The sequence below is a fragment of the Schistocerca serialis genome, chromosome 9 (genome assembly GCF_023864345.2).
Source record: "Schistocerca serialis cubense isolate TAMUIC-IGC-003099 chromosome 9, iqSchSeri2.2, whole genome shotgun sequence".
NCBI classification, from domain to species: Eukaryota; Metazoa; Arthropoda; class Insecta; order Orthoptera; family Acrididae; genus Schistocerca; species Schistocerca serialis.
This window is the reverse complement of record NC_064646.1, coordinates 384,251,801-384,268,076: the sequence shown is the minus strand read 5'-3', so window position 1 is coordinate 384,268,076 and position 16,276 is coordinate 384,251,801.

The window sequence follows — 16,276 nt, the reverse complement described above, 5'->3', positions numbered from 1 at the left end:
TACCGGCTCCGGTCAAAGAAAACCGTCATAACGACTGGGAGAGTGGTGTGCTGACCAGACGCCCCTCCTATCCGCATACTCATCTGAGGATGACACGGCGGTCGGATGGTCCCGATGGGCCACTTCTGGCCTGAAGATGGAGTGCTGCTGCTGAATATGCTTTTTCCAACCCGAGGAACACTACTATCAGTTCCTTTTCGGTTTCTCAATATTTCTCCATTAAATGAAGGAGGGGAAAAAAGGGCCAGTCGTTTCCCTGTTGCTTCTGAATCCACGCTGTTGTTCCTCAGGTTGATCTTCTAGGATTTTCCTCAGACTCTTTTCTATGATCTTCTCCACTCATTTAATGCAATGGATAGCTGTGTGATTTCTCAGTAGTTGGTGAACTTCTTTTTACTTTCGTTCTTAAACAATGGTGTTATAATCATACAAAATCTTGGTAACAAATATTGAAGCTAACGGAACAAACATAGGAAACTGGGGATTTTGGAAGGGGACAAACTAAAATAACAACCGCAAATTCAGGATAATAGCAAAATATGCGAAACGAAAAAGCCGGAAAAATACGAAACAGATGTTGGTTTCAAAGACGCAGAGAACACGGAAGTAGCGCGAATCACCTTAACAGATATCAAAACATTACTTCACCTCTACTGTTCAATATAAAATGGCCATACCATCACAAAAAGAAAAAAACTGATATCAGTAAAAAATCCAAGAAATAATACCAGTGCACATAACAAGAAATAACAGCTGTCACCTAAACGAGGCGGAATCGAAATAAAACAAAAGATTAATTGGTTCAAATGGATCCGAGCACAATGGGACAAGTCCCCTAGAACTTAGAACTACTTAAACCTAACCAGCCTAAAGAGATCACACACATCCATGCCCGAGGCAGGATTCGAAGCTGCGGCCGTAGCAGTCGCGCGGTTCTGGACTGAAGCGCCTAGAACCGCTCGGCCACAGCGGCCGACGGTTAATTGGTGAACATCACTATAACACACATACTGAGCCTCGACCCCTTTAAGCAAGTAGCAAGCCAAGGAAGATTTTACAGTCGACTGCAAAATATATTCCTAAATATTTCATAGTCCATGTAAATTGTAACCACTGTTTTCGCTCGTTACGAGGACAACCAAAAATAATGTTTAACTCATAGATCACATTTATCATGGAGGTATAATAAGGGGGTATGGTACCCCAGACTCACGCTGTACAATGGAGGTATAATAAGGGGTGTTGTGATGAAGTTACAGCGATGTGGTGCATTGGTTAGCACACTTGAGTCGCATTACGTTTTCCGTGATTTCCCTTAATCGCTTCAGGCAAATTCCGGGATGGTCCCTTTGAAAGGACACGGCCGCCTTCCTTCCGCATCCTTCCATAACCCAATGGGACCGGTGACCTCGCTGTTTGGTCCGCTCCCCGAAATCGACCAACCAACAGACTTGAAGCCAAAGTCCGCCATGTTAGTAGCCCCAAACATTACACAGAAAAAATGACAGCTTACATCGTTTACAGGTGTGCTAGACGTTCTGATTATAGTCTAAAGTGTAAAAGAATCACATTTCATTCGCAAGTGGTCTCATTCAAGCGATATATTCTTTTCAACACGTGAATTTTACTTGCGCTGATTACGTTTACTGTAGTGGGTTTACTTCTGTAATTTGATTTTAGATTCCTGTCAATACAACTCGAAGAGCGCGCTGGTTGAACACCGTGAAAAAGAAATATTGCGAACCGTGTAGACAGTATTTTCAGGAAAAGGACATAGATGATCAGTTTCATAGTCCGTATTAAGGAAAATGCTGGATTACGTGAGTAGCCTTTTCAAATCATGCAATTCACTTCTTGGCTATTCGAAACCTGTAAAAAAAAGAAAGTTACCTTAACGAGGTCAAATTTGTCGTTTTACTGAATCAAATATGCGTTTAAGACGAGGTAAGCTTTTGAATATGCTTTCTTGGCGCTGCGTTATTAAAACAACCGTTACGTGAATACGACAGAAATTAAGAATAAGAAGCAGTTTAAACAGTAGTCTACTAATGTTTAGAGCCTACTAACATGACAGCGCCGGCTTCAAAGCTACAGCTCAAATCTGCAGCGTCATCTCCCCTTATTATTCCTCCAGCCGTCGTACGTGGCTCTGAAGCCAGCGCTGCCATGTCAGATACCCTGTAACATTTGCAGACTGTTGTTTACGATTCCTTCTTGTTCTCAATTTCTGTCGTGTGCACGCAACAACTGTTTTACACAGTAAATGTTACACTGTCTTCCTGAATAACACGTTGTCCATAAGGCCTCTTCTGAAGTTTCCCTACTCTTAAATGCATATTTTATCCAGTAATACGAAGCATTTTGCCTGGTTAATGTAACTTTCTTTTCGAGTAACCAAGAAGAGAAGTGTATAATGCAAAAAGGCTGCCTTCCGAATCCACCATTTTCCTTTATTTCGGACTGAAGAAACTGATGTTCGGTTATGCCATGTTCCCGAAAATGCCAAGAACATATTTTGCTATCTTTGGTAGGTTGCAATTTTTCCTTCTCATGGAGTTCAGCCGGAGAGCTTCTCGAGATAAACTGATTGGAAATCTAAAGTCGAACGACACAGAAGAACACTACAGTAAAAGTACACAGCGGAACCAGAATTCACGTACATTAAAAAAAAAGGTTCAAATGGCTCTGAGCACTATGGGACTTAACTTCTGAGGTCATCAGTCCCCTATAACTTAGTTCTTCTTAAACCTTATTAACCTAAGGACATCACACACATCCATGCCCGAGGCAGGATTCGAGCCTGCGACCATAGTGGTCGCGCGGTTCCAGACTGTAGCGCCTAGAAACCGCTCGGCTACTCCGGCCGGCTCACGTACGTAAAAGAGAATATCGAACTGTATGTCATATACAAAGACCAACCCATCAGAAGGATAGTGAAATCATCCAGACTGAGGTGGGCGGGACATGTGCCTCGCATGAATGATACAGAAGTACCAAAAAGAATATTACAAGGAAAGCCAGGAGGGCAGAGAGGACGTGGTCGACCAAGAGCCAGATGGGAAGATGGAGTAATCGAAGATCTTAGGAAGATGGGCTATAGAAACTGGAGAGTATTGGCAAAGGACCGAGAGAAATGGAAGGAAATTGTAGAAGAGGCCAAGGCTCATCATGAGCTGTAGAGCCAAGAAAGAAGAAGAAGAAGAACGCACTTGCGAATTAAAAGTGATCCCTTGTACTTTAGACTATAATTAGAGCGATTTATACAACTGTAAATGATACTATCTAGAATTTTATTTTTATCAAATCGCGGAAATGATTCATACGTAGTTTTTTATCAGTCCACTTCCACCATAAGCTAATGTTTGGGGAACTAGCATGGCCGACATCTGCGTCGAGTCTGTGACCTCTTGACAGCATTCCTGGGACCCAATACAAATATGGGCTCCGCAACGAACTTGTGATGTCACACTAGTCAGCTTGTCCAACACACTTCGCGAATGCTGGGCTCCCTGTAGGGACCGCGGGAAATCAATATGTAATCGAATAGGTACCAACTAAAGGTCTCAACTTTGTCGTGCGCTGTAGAGAGCTTGCATGCCTTTTAACGTATAGTCAAGAATTACCAAATTCATCTGAAATAGTCACTCGCTCGCCACCGGAGATTGCTGCTGACACTCGTAAGACTGCGGTCTCACGTTCTGTGACGTACGCGTCATGAAGTATCTTTCCCATGGGCATCGAAATCCCCCCTAATATACCCCCTGGATATTTATCATCGTCTATGAATTAATGTCCTACGTATTAGTGACGTCACTCACCATAATAGTACTACGTCATGGCACATAGACAGCAGGTGATATTGATGGCTCAACTTGGCCAGAATCTTTTATTCGAATTATACACTCGTGCTCAATAATTAAGGATAACTGCAGAATGTGGCGCCACACAACGTGTCACTACACAAACTGTCGCTAACAGCATAGGCACATGGGGAATACACATGACACAGATCTCTAAGTCCACGATATTGGTGATAAGTTGAGAAAACTATCCCGAAACACACGTGCTACAAAACGCCACTGTTTCCTGCGCATGTACCCCGACATAAATATGGGATATAATCACCATGCACAACTACACATCCCGCACAACGAGTTGGCATACTCTGGATAAGGTGGTCGAGCAGCTACTGGGGTACAGCCTCCCATTCTTGCACCAGTGCCTGTCGGAGCTCCTGAAGTGTCGTAGGGGTTTGTAGACACGCAGCGATACGTCGACCTAGAGCATCCCAGACGTGCGCGATGGGGTTTAGGTCTAGAGAACAGGCAGGCCACTCCATTCGCCTGATATCTTCTGTTCCAAAGTACTCCTCCACGATAGCAGCTCGGCGGGGCCGTGCGTTATCATCCATCAGGAGGAAGGTGGGACCCACTACACCCCTGAAATGGCGAACATACTGGAGCAAAATGAAATCCCGATACACCTGGCCTGTTACAGTTCTTCCGTGAAAGACATGCAGGGGTGTACGTGCACCAATCATAATGCCACTCCACACCATCAAACCACGACCTCCATACACGTCCACTTCAAGGACTTAAGGGTTTGGTATCTGGTTCCTGGTTCACGTCAGATGAAAACCCGGCGAGAATCACTCTTCAGACTATACCTGGAATCGTCTGTGAACATAACTTGGGACCACTGTTCCAATGACCATGTACTGCGTTCTTGACACAAGGCTTTACGGGGTCTCCTGCGACCAGGGGTCAGTCGGTGAATGCACCTAGCACGTCCCCGGGCGAATAAACCATGTCTGCTCAGTCGCCTGTAGACTGTGTGTCTGGAGACAACTGTTCCAGTGGCTGCGGCAAGGTCCCGAGCACGGCTACCTGCAGTACTCCGTGGCCGTCTGTGGCCACTGATGGTAATATATCGGTGTTCTTGTGGTGTTGTCCAGTGTGGACGTCCCGTACTGTAGCGCCTGGACACGTTTCCTGTATGCTAGAATCGTTGCCATAATCTTGAGATCCCACTTTGTGGCACACGGAGTGCCCTTGCTACGACCTGTTGTGTTTGACCAGCCTCCAGTAACCCTAGTACTTTACCCCTCATAACGTCATCAATATGTGATCTTTCAGCCATTTTCAACACATAGTCACCATTAGCACGTCTGAAAACGTCTGCACACTTACTCGCCACACCGTACTCTGACATGCACCAACATACCTTTGAGTATGTGGACTGCTGCCAGCACCACCGTGCGACGACCGCAGGTCAAATGCACCGCATGGTCATACCCCGAGGTAAACCCGCAAACCACGAACCCGAGCGTTGTTTCACCATGTATCAGCATTATCCTTAATTTATAAGTGTATTTTATTACCACCTCCCAAAATATTTGCTCACCTTCCAGTTTCATAAGGGTACCATGAGCTAAAAAAGTAGAGTGGTTCCCTAAGCCACGGAGGGATGAGTAGTGGTGATGTTGTGTGTGCAGGTCCGGCACTCTGACACGGTGAAGCACCTGCCGCGCAGCGCGGCGCTGGCCGAGGCGAGGACGGCGGAGGAGGTGGCGGCGGCGCCGCGCCTGCGGGAGGTGCTGAAGTCCAAGAAGCTCAGCGAGATCTACTCCGAGGAGGGCTACGAGGACTCCGCATACGACCACGCCGGGCACGAGAAGAACGCCGAACAGGTCAGCACCTCATCTTCTTTAAGCGCTTCTCACATCGAAATATTTCATATTCCCAGGATTACTTGTACGATTAATCGTAGTCATGTGGAAACCTTTTCACAATGTTGACTGGGATACTTTCTTTCAAATTCTGAAGGTGGCTGGGGTCAAATACAGGGAGCGAAAGGCTATTTACAATTTGTACAGAAACCAGATGGCAGTTATAAGACTCGAGGGGCATGAAAGGGAAGCAGTGGTTGGGAAGGGAGTGAGACAGGGTTGTAGCCTATCCCCTATGTAATTCAATCTGTATATTGAGCAAGCTGTAAAGGAAACAAAAGAAAAATTCAGAGTAGGCATCAAAATCCATGGACAAGAAATACAAACTTTGAGGTTCGCCAATGACATTGTAATTCTGTCAGAGACAGCAAAGGACTTGGAAGAGCAGTTGAACGGAATGGACAGTGTCATGAATGAGGATATAAGATGAACATTAACAAAAGCAAAACGAGGATAATGCAATGAAGTCAAAATAACTCGGGTGGTGCTGCGGGAATTAGATTAGGAAATGATTCGCTTGAAGTAGTAAATGAGTTTTGCTATTTGAGGAGCAAATTAACTGATGATGAAAGAAAGCGTTTCTGAAGAAGAGAAATTTGTTAACATCGAGTATAGATTTAAGTGTGAGGAAGTCGTTTCTGAAAGTATTTGTATGGTGTGTAGTCACGTACGGGTGTGAAACGTGGAAGATAAATAGTTTAGACAAGAAGGGAATAGAAGCTTTCGAAATGTGGTACTACAGAAGAATGCTGAAGATTAGATGGGTAGATCACGCAACTAATGAGGAGGTATTGAATAGAATTGGGGAGAAGAGAAATTTATAGCACAACTTGACTAGAAGAAGGCATCGCTTTGTAAAACATGTTCTGAGGGATCAAGGGATCACAAATTTAGTATTGGAGGGCAGCATGGAGTGCAAAAATCGTAGAGGGAGACCAAGAGATGAATACTCTGAGCAGATTCAGAAGGATGTAGGTTGTAGTAGGTACCGGGAGATGAAGAAGCTTGCACAGGATAGAGTAGCATGGAGAGCTGCATCAAACCAGTCTCTGGACTGAAGACCACAACAACTACAACGTGGAACGACTCATTTTATATCCATATTACACTTCCATATGTACATAATATCTGCTTTCGGTAAAATTACAGATGGCCATATGAGTCCCAGGATAGCATGAGCCCACAATGGCGAGAGGTATCGCACAGCTCTTGTATCCAGCTTGCTGATAGGAATAATATAAAGAAGAAAGGAAAAGACAATTGAGGATCGGTTAGATGACGATCATTTTGGCTTTAGGAAAGGTAAAGGCACCAAGAGGCAGTTATGATGTTGGGGTATATTCGTATAATGGAAGCAAGATCGAAGAAAAAGTAAAACACGCTCACAGGATTTGTCGACCTGGAAAAAGCTTTCGACAATGTCAGTAGATGCAAGATGTTCGAAATTCTCAAAATAGGGGTAAGCTACAGGCAAAGAACCAAGAGGGAACAATAAGTCTGGTACGCCAAGAGCGAAGTGCTAGGATTAAAAATGATAAACGACAGGGATGTAGTCGTTCTTCTCTACTGTTCAATCTATACATCTATGAAGCAATGACAGAAAAGAATGAAAGATTAAAGAGAGATTAAAATTTCAGGGTGAAAGAATATCTGTGACAAAATTCGCTGATAACATTGCCATTATCATTGCAAGTGGCGAAGAATTACAGGATCTGTTGAATGGAATGAACAGTCTATTGAGTACAGAATAAGGATTGAGAATAAATCGCAGAACGACTAAGATTTGACTGGTAACAGCAAACACAACAAACAGAACTCAACAGGGCGAAGTGCTGATAAGTCAAGGAATAATTAAAAAGGATCTATTTGGATCTAGCCACCGCACATACGAAATACAGTCAATTGGGGTCAAACTAAGTGCGAGGTGCCCAAAGCCAGTGCCACTACAGCCCTCGACATTAAGAGAAAGGAGAACGGGGGTGTCGCGTGAAAAAAAAAAAAAAAAAAGAACTGCTAAACCAAAAGAGCACTATACAACAGGAGCAGATTCCTATACTAATTAAAAAACTCAGCCAAGTTTTAAAAAAATATTACGCTATTAAAAGAAAGGGTTTCAAACTGGCTTAGAATAAATGGCCGCTTAGGCCCTTAGAATAAGTAAAGCAGTAGTTACATGAAAGATTTACTAGATTACAACTACACTACTGGCCATTAAAATTGCTGCACCACGAAGATATGCTACAGACGTGAAATTTAACCAACAGGAAGAAGATGCTGTGATATGCAAATTATTAGCTTTTCAGAGCATTCACACAAGGTTGGCGCCGGTGGCGACACCTACAACGTACTGACATGAGGAAAGTTTCCAACCGATTTCTCATACACAAACAACAGTTGACCCGGTGTTGCCTGGTGAAACGTTGTTGTGATGCCTCGTGTAAGGAGGAGAAATGCGTACCGTCACGTTACCGACTTTGATAAAGGTCGGATTGTAGCCTATCGCGATTGCGGTTTATCGTATCGCGACATTGCTGCTCGCGTTGGTCGAGATCCAATGACTGTTAACAGAATATGGAATCGGTGTGTTCAGGAGGTTAATACGGAACGCCGTGCTGAATCCCAACGGCCTCGTATCACTAGCAGTCGAGATGACAGGCATCTTATCCGCATGGCTGTAACGGGTCGTGCAGTCACGTCTCGATCCCTGAGTCGACAGATGGGGACGTTTGCAAGACGACAACCATCTGCACGAACAGTTCGACGACGTTTGCAGCAGCATGGACTATCAGCTCGGAGGCCATAGCTGCGGTTACCCTTGACGCTGCATCACAGACAGGAGCGCCTGCGATGGTGTACTCGACGACAGACCTGGGTGCACGAATGGCAAAACGTCATTTATTTGGATGAATCCAGGTACTGTTTACAGTATCATGATGGTCGCATCCGTGTTTGGCGACATCGCGGTGAACACACATTGGAAGCGTGTATTCGTCATCGCCATATTGGCGTATCACCCGGCGTGATGGTATGGGGTGCCATTGGTTACACGTCTCGGCCACCTCTTGTTCACATTGACGGCAGTTTGAACAGTGGACGTTACATTTCAGATGTGTTACGACCCGTGGCTCTACCCTTCATTCGATCCCTGCGAAACCCTACATTTCAGCAGAATAATGCACGACCGCATGTTGCAGGTCCTGTACAGGCCTTTCTGGATACAGAAAATGTTCGACTGCTGCCCTGGCCTGCACATTCTCAAGATCTTTCACCTATTGAAAACGTGTGGTCAATGGTGGACGAGCAACTGGCTCATCACAATACGCCAGTCACTACTCTTGATGAACTGTAGTATCGTTTTTAAGCTGCATGGGCAGCTGTACCTGTACACGCCACACAAGCTCTGTTTGACTCAATGCCCAGTCGTATCAAGGCCGTTGTTACGGCCAGAGGTGATTGTTCTGGGTACTGATTTCTCAGGATCTAGGCACCCAAACTGCGTGAAAATGTAATCACATGTCAGTTCTAGAATATATTTGTCCAATGAATACCCGTTTATCATCTGAATTTCTTCTTGGTGTAGCAATTTTAATGGCCAGTAGTGTACATAACTTAGCAAGCGGCGACCTCTCCTGACCACTTAGACCTTTAGAATGAGGAAAACAGCAGTTACATGAAACACTTAATAGACTGCAGTTAGTGTACATAACTTAGCGAGCGGCGACATCCTTGGCGAGGATGGTGCAGGCTGGTGTGGCGTTGAGAAGCACAGCTGAGAGTCACTACGGTCCAAAAGTCCCACAAGGCGGCGTGTCACACTGTCCGTGACGTTGCAACAGACTAAAAGGCACATGAAGTCCGGGCCAACACTGGACGCTCAATACTGGTGCATTTAGACTACTCAGCGGGATGACTAATGCAAATGTGAACAGTACACGCGCGCTGTGGATACCACAAAACAATATGGTAGACTAGAAAAATAATTCCAGAAGTACTCGCGAGCATGGACTAAGAAACCTAAGCAGCCAGAGACTTGCAACTCAACTAGGTTCCTCTACGATTTACAAACGTACTGCGAACGGAAAAGGCGGGCAGTGAGGCTCTTAGGCGGATAGAACAATCACGCTGACTTGCAGTAGTTCGATCTACACATTCAGACAAGAAGTGGGTTTCTCGGAGCCAAATTCACACGGGGCAAACAAGCAACAAGGAGGCTTAATTTCTCGGCCATGAAGCAGCACCGCAAATTAGCCAATTCAGGATGACTTGAGTGAGTTCTGCATTAAGAAAGGGCCTCGGCCCAGAAAACATTTGTACACAAACAAGCTTCCCTCCGCCCAAAGTAAGTCTGCCTCGCCACAGATTCGAGCCACGAGACTAGCTTGACACACAATTTTAGTTGTGCAGAAGGACGAAAGTAACTTTCACGTGATGTGTCAGTGTCAAGTAACATAGCTCAATGATTCGGGGAACATGCGCAAAAGAACTGCTATAATATAATAGAAAAAGGTAACTGAAATAAATACTCAATGAGAATTGCGCGACACTTTTGTTCCAAGACAACAATTACACTGATGTCACGCTGATTTATTGTGGTCCCCTGGCTATTACAAAAGACGGGACATGGGGTTTAGTAGAGTGTGTGAATACAATGGACGACAGTGCATGCTTTGATACTTGCTCCCACACTGGCCACTAGGTCAGGAAGAAGTTAAATTGTTGTAGGGTGCTCCATGCTCTATTCCTAGCGAGGTGGCGCAGTGGTTAGAACACTGGAACACTGGGCTCGCATTCGGGAGGACGAAACCCCCGTCCGGTCATCCTGATTTAGGTTGTCTGTTATTTCCCTAAATCCCTTCAGGAAAATGCCAGGTTGGTTCCTTTGAAAGGCAGGGCCGACTTCCTTGCCCATCCTTCCCTAATCCGACGTCACTTTTTGGTCCCCTCCCTCCAAATCAACCATCAACCAGCTGGTGGAGGAATGGATACCTCTATGACATGGACTCGTTACCAACATTTTAGCTAGCGTAGGAGCACGTTGCAGAGCATGCACTACCATAAGTAGTATTCACACACCCTACTGAGGCCAGTGGCCCATCGTTTTTAATATCCACAGTCTCGTTTCTGTGTGTCCCATTGAGTACTTCTTTCAGTTGCCTCTGTGATATTTTGTAGTAGTTCTCCCGATGTCTAGTCTAAAATTCATCGAGGTATGTTGGGTGGCAGAGACGCAGAATGAGGAAGTTAGCCGGCCGAAGTGGCCGTGCGGTTAAAGGCGCTGCAGTCTGGAACCGCAAGACCGCTGCGGTCGCAGGTTCGAATCCTGCCTCGGGCATGGATGTTTGTGATATCCTTAGGTTAGTTAGGTTTAACTAGTTCTAAGTTCTAGGGGACTAATGACCTCAGCAGTTGAGTCCCATAGTGCTCAGAGCCATTTGAACCATTTTGAGGAAGTTACCTTATAATCACATCTCCTGATGAGAGTTTGATTTGAAAACGTTTAGTACCATAAAACTGAAGTATAATAGTACCGTTTTGTGAGACTCAATGAAATTCAATTGGAAGGACATAAATTATCAATAAAATGTAAAATAACTGGTGATATGCTGAGTGGAGATCGAACAACAGAGGAAAAGCTTGAAGTATTTGAAATAAACTGACTGCAAAAACACAACAGAACAGAGCCGAGGAAGTTACTGATGGTCGACAACCACGATTTTTCTCAAAAGTCGGATTAGCTATAAAATTGTTCTTTGCAGAATCTCTTTGAGAGCTTTTAACAAAGGAGCACAGCAGAAAAGAAAGGGTTTAATACAGTAAAACTACTATAGGGAGTAGTATGTTTCAGCTAAAAGTCTTGCCATTGAGAATTACTATTTCGGTATCCGAGTTTCAAAGTACAATGGCTACATTATTGACAAAGACTGCTAGAGAATCTACAATATGTGCAGACGAACTCTGAACAATACTGTCGTGTAAAGAGAAACTGTGAGGTTTTACGAAGTAAGGTCAAGTAATTGTAGAAATGAAGATCGCCTTAGTCAGGATTTGTTAGTATCTAGATATAGATTTTAAAATTTATAATGAATGAAAGCTGAGTTATGTCTCATCAAGATATGCTGGAAGCTGGTATAAGAGTCTGACAACAGAAAAAAATCTGAAATAACTGTTGATATTCTGTTGGTATTATTACACATTCATGTCAGAACGATCACTAAAGAGCGATGTTTTGAGTCACCAGTTCGATCATCATTTGCACAGAGCTACAGATAATCCATGCCTGGCTGTAATAAAATGTGCGTATCAGGAGCTTCCAACGTGGAGCTCAAAGAATTCAGTATGTCAAACAAAATCTAGAAAAGAAAAATACTGTAAACTAAAGAAATATTTTTGACCCACAAAAGAGTATTGCTCTAGTGAACGGGCGATGAATTTGCACACTGGAATTTGAAGCATCCAGAAAAACAAATTAAATGATGTTATTGATTATATCTAAGAAAACATTTTGGACCAAGACATATTTTGAGAAACCGGCCGGGGTGGCCGAGCGATTCTAGGTGCTACAGTCTGGAAGCGCGCGACCACTACGGTCGCAGGTTGGAATCCTGCCTCGGACATGGATGTGTGTGACGTCCTTAGGTGAGTCAGGTTTAAATAGTTCTAAGTTCTAGGGGACTGATGACCTCAGCAGTTAAGTCCCATAGTGCTCAGAATTATTTGAACCATCTTTTTTTTGAGAAATTCCAGGAAAATGTCGTTTGTAATAGTGTACCTGAAAGAATCATAAGATGAATTTCAATATGCGGAGGGTAAGGCTTCAACTGTAGAAAGTAACTAATTAACGAAGCGTGAGATTTCACAAAATGTTGTAGAATTAGTAACAATTTATTTGTATGATCTAGTATATAACCTTGTTACGAGTATGTAGGAGATTTGGGTTGCATTTCATTACTGTGGAACAGTAATCTACAAACATAAACTTCGTTCCGATAAAATTGGAATAAATTGTTAAGATTGACTTGGAACGGCAACTGCTGTCTTGTCTGTGATAAACGTTAAAACGGTGGAACGAAATTACGAAAGAAGAAGCTGCACAACTCAAGCCGACTTAAATGCATTATTCTCTTAGTAAAAGATAGAGATATGAGCGAGCTAAACAGATGCTGGAGACTGACGCGTAATGAAAAACATAAGGATTCATAGAATCATGCGGCAGAGTTTGACGTTATCATGAATATCTGTTAAGTTAACGGGTCTCAAGGATAATGATCAATGTGAGGCCTTGCAGCATAGTAGAATAGTATCAGAATTCCGTACCAAAGACAAAAAAAAAGAACATGTTCCGAAAAACTTTTAACAGAGCCGCAACGTATAGTAAACATTATTGCAGTTTCGTACAACATGAACGACTTTTAAAACAAGTGGAAATTTTGGTAAAATATTTAAAAAAGTTAAGAACTATATTTTAGGGTAATTAAAACTGTCCTTGGTATTCTAAACAGTGTTTCTTAGTACATTAGCGCAGCAATATTACGAATGATAACAGTACTGAATTAATTGACATCCTATTTATTAGTGCCATGGAAGCTACCTGTTTATGAATATTTAACAGGCATTATGTGGGGGCCAACATAGGCGGTGGTGGTCATGGAAGGCGCCGTAACGGCTGTACAATAGGTGGATGCCTTCATCCGACCGATGGTGCAACCATATCGGCAGCATATATTGGCGAGGCATTCGTCTTCATGGAGGACAATTCGAGTCCCCATCGTGCACATCTTGTGAATGAATTCCTTCAGGATAACGACATCGCTCGACTAGAGTGGCCAGCATGTTCTTCAGACATGAACCCTAACGAACATGCCTGGGAAAGATTGAAAAGGGCTGTTTATGGACGACGTGATCCACCAACCACTCTGAGGGATCTACGCCGAATCGCCGTTGAGGAGTGGGACAATATGGACCAACAGTGTCATGATGAACTTGTGGATAGTAGGCCACCACGAATACAGGCATGCAACCAATGCAAGAGGACGTGCTACTGGGTATTGGAGGTATCGGCGTGTACAGCAATCTGGACCACTACCTCAGAAGGTCTCGCTGTATGGTGGTACAACATGCAGTGTGTGGTTTTCATAGAGCAATAAAATGGGCGGAAATGATGTTTATGTTGATCTCTATTCCAATTTTCTGTACAGGTTACGGAACTCTCAGAAACGTGGTGATGCAAAACTTTGTTTGACGTGTGTAGTTCAGTGAGGTAAGAAAACGTGCTGAAAACAACTGTCAAAATCTTAATGTTCTAGGTCAAACATTTCCAAAGAAAAAAAAAAGTACATTAATTTAGGAAATTTAACATTGGTGAGATGGGGCGTTCAGACTCCAACAGACAGGAGTAGAAATGCTAACATCAGATAAAGTATGGGAATGGAAAGCTTAAATGAGCAGATTAAGGAATACTGGAACAACCGGAAGGACCATTTCGTAATAATGGGAGGTGGCATAATACCAAAATTAATGATTAATTGTGGGCAGAAGAGCTTTAGAAAGACCCAGGAAAAGGTGGATAGATCAACAGTTTCAACCAACAGACAAATGCCGAATACATGGAGAAAGAAGTAGATAGAGATCTCATTGATAGGGATATCCCTAGATACGAGTCAGTAGTGACTGATTCCAGTAGACGTCGATTGTATAATTTTTACGCACTATCTACTTACTTATGTTGTGAGACAAGTAGTAATCTTTAGTATTTAGACCATGCATCTTTCATATTCCATATTTTCTTACATATATGTACGGTGTTTCTGACCATGCCAACGATTTGTGAATTATCGGTGCCGCAACGCTATTTTCGTCTCAACACTTTGTCTTCTGGCAGAGCTTATCCAACTTGTGAATATCCTGTAACACCTCCTACCCACAGAGCGAATTAATGTGACCTGTAAGGTTTTCTTCGTGTAGTTGAGTAATGTACACTCCTGGAAATTGAAATAAGAACACCGTGAATTCATTGTCCCAGGAAGGGGAAACTTTATTGACACATTCCTGGGGTCAGATACATCACATGATCACACTGACAGAACCACAGGCACATAGACACAGGCAACAGAGCATGCACAATGTCGGCACTAGTACAGTGTATATCCACCTTTCGCAGCAATGTAGGCTGCTATTCTCCCATGGAGACGATCGTAGAGATGCTGGATGTAGTCCTGTGGAACGGCTTGCCATGCCATTTCCACCTGGCGCCTCAGTTGGACCAGCGTTCGTGCTGGAGGTGCAGACCGCGTGAGACGACGCTTCATCCAGTCCCAAACATGCTCAATGGGGGACAGATCCGGAGATCTTGCTGGCCAGGGTAGTTGACTTACACCTTCTAGAGCACGTTGGGTGGCACGGGATACATGCGGACGTGCATTGTCCTGTTGGAACAGCAAGTTCCCTTGCCGGTCTAGGAATGGTAGAAAGATGGGTTCGATGACGGTTTGGATGTACCGTGCACTATTCAGTGTCCCCTCGACGATCACCAGTGGTGTACGGCCAGTGTAGGAGATCGCTCCCCACACCATGATGCCGGGTGTTGGCCCTGTGTGCCTCGGTCGTATGCAGTCCTGATTGTGGCGCTCACCTGCACGGCGCCAAACACGCATACGACCATCATTGGCACCAAGGCAGAAGCGACTCTCATCGCTGAAGACGACACGTCTCCATTCGTCCCTCCATTCACGCCTGTCGCGACACCACTGGAGGCGGGCTGCACGATGTTGGGGCGTGAGCGGAAGACGGCGTAACGGTGTGCGGGACCGTAGCCCAGCTTCATGGAGACGGTTGCGAATGGTCCTCGCCGATACCCTAGGAGCAACAGTGTCCCTAATTTGCTGGGAAGTGGAGGTGCGGTCCCCTACGCCACTGCGTAGGATCCTACGGTCTTGGCGTGCATCCGTGCGTCGCTGCGGTCCGGTCCCAGGTCGACGGGCACGTGCACCTTCCGCCGACCACTGGCGACAACATCGATGTACTGTGGAGACCTCACGCCTCACGTGTTGAGCAATTCGGCGGTACGTCCACCCGGCCTCCCGCATGCCCACTATACGCCCTCGCTCAAAGTCCGTCAACTGCACATACGGTTCACGTCCACGCTGTCGTGGCATGCTACCAGTGTTAAAGACTGCGATGGAGCTCCGTATGCCACGGCAAACTGGCTGACACTGACGGCAGCGGTGCACAAATGCTGCGCAGCTAGCGCCATTCGACGGCCAACACCGCGGTTCCTGTTGTGTCCACTGTGCCGTGCGTGCGATCATTGCTTGTACAGCCCTCTCGCAGTGTCCGGAGCAAGTATGGTGGGTCTGACACACCGGTGTCAATGTGTTCTTTTTTCCATTTCCAGGAGTGTAGTAGTCTTAGGTGTCCAGGCGAGTCCTTGATTCCATTTTGAGCACAATGTTGTAAAGAGAAATCTAGTCATCATATTCAGATGCTGATAGCTTTGTTCGTATTCATACCTGCTACCTGACTCCAACCAGACTGTGAAGAATTGGTGGTGTC